The sequence below is a fragment of the Aspergillus viridinutans genome (genome assembly GCF_018404265.1).
Source record: "Aspergillus viridinutans IFM 47045 DNA, scaffold_2, whole genome shotgun sequence".
Lineage (NCBI taxonomy): Eukaryota > Fungi > Ascomycota > Eurotiomycetes > Eurotiales > Aspergillaceae > Aspergillus > Aspergillus viridinutans.
Window position 1 is genome coordinate 1,209,607 of NW_025091218.1, and position 1,838 is coordinate 1,211,444.

A 1,838-nucleotide genomic window follows, 5' to 3' on the forward strand; every position below is an offset into this window, starting at 1 on the left:
TATCTTCTTTATATTAATAGGTATTATAATAGGGGTTTAAAATATTAGTAGTAAAAACTATTATTTTTTTAGAGAAATTTAATAACTTTTATAATATTCCTAAAGTTAGTTATAAAGAGCTACTAAAAATAATATTACCCTTTCTTACTCTTCTCTTTTTTTTACTAGATTATTTCTATATTTATCTTTCTTAATAATCTCTTAGTACTAAATTTCTCTATTCTCTATTAATATTCTTATTATTATTACTCTCTCCTCTAATACTCTTATTCTATAATATAAGGCTAGGTCTACTCTCTTATCTCTCCTTCTTAGATTAATTATATATTTACTTATCTATTTTAATATACTTTTAAACTTTAATATTATTCTACCCTTTCTATCTAGATGCTCCTGCTTCCTCTTCTTCTAATTTAGTTAGCTAACTCTTAGAGTTAAATAAACTTTCTATATTTTATAATACTTAGCTTATAACCTTCTTTTAGATAGCTCCCTGTTACTACTATAAGATAGCCCTGTGTAGGTTATCTAATATATAAGGGATAATACATAGCACTCTAAAGAGTAGGTTAAGCTTTATTATAATTAGGAGTTATAAGCTAGGTTATATCTAGGTTAGATATAAGTTTAACTAGATAGAAGAGATATTATAATAGAAAGTAATTTATTTATTCCTTAATTAGTAATTATAATCTTTACTCTAGAATAATATAGTAGGAAGAAGATCCCTCTATCTTTAGTAATAATATTATTATCATCCTAGTCATCTACCTCAAGGGTTACGCCCTGAGATAGGCATGAGTAATCAGCTAAAACTAATGCTATCTTTCTCTGCTATAATACTATACCTTCTATTCATACATTCCTTTCTTTAGTTAGTTAGGGGACGCAGTGATGGTATTTAAATTAATATCTATTAGATCTATTTAATAATTATTAAATTCTCTAAAGGATTAAAGCTAGACCTAAGTATATAGAGCTACTCCCTATTTATACTTAGTAAAATAATAAACTATATTATTAAAAGTAGTTAGTTTATTATAATCTTCTATCTAATAAGTATGCAGAACTAGCTTTAAATTAGTAATAAATTTCTAGATTAATATATTATCTAGAATTCTAGATTTAATATATTTAGTAGTCTTAATTAGAGAAGTAGTATAAGATTATATAGTTTAATTTTCTTAAGTATATCTTTTATACTCTTCTTAATATTTATTCTCTTCTCTAATTTCTCTAAAATAGTCTTAAATCTACTATTTAAAAGTATTTAAGATAGTTATAATAGCTATTAGATTATATTTAGTCTTTTATTTATAAGTATTCTACTACTCTTTAGCCTAGCCTATAAGATAATACTTAATTACTATAATCTTTTTAAGTTTAGTAGCTTTCTTCTAAGTAAGAGTTTACTTATTATAAAAATATTTATTAACTTACTAGAGCTACTTTACTATAGCATCCTTACTATACTTACTATTATATATAGGGATTAGTTTAAGGTTAGAAATCTTTTAATATAATTTAAGCACTTTAGAGATAATAATAAAGAGAGAATTAGAGTTAGGAGTAGTAGCTATAGCTTCTATAGCTTTATCTAGATAGATATAATCTAGCTAGTTATACTAATCTTAGAGAAGTTTAATTAACTACTTATATAGCTAGATTAGTTTAGCCTAGGTATCTTTATTTATACCCTAGATAGTAAGAGTAAACTACTATTAAAGTTAAAGATATTCTACTTTAAAGCTATTACTATAATTAGTAGTCTAGGTTTAAGGGGTCTCTATACTAGAAGATATAGATTTAATATTATCTATTTTATTAAGTAAAGAATA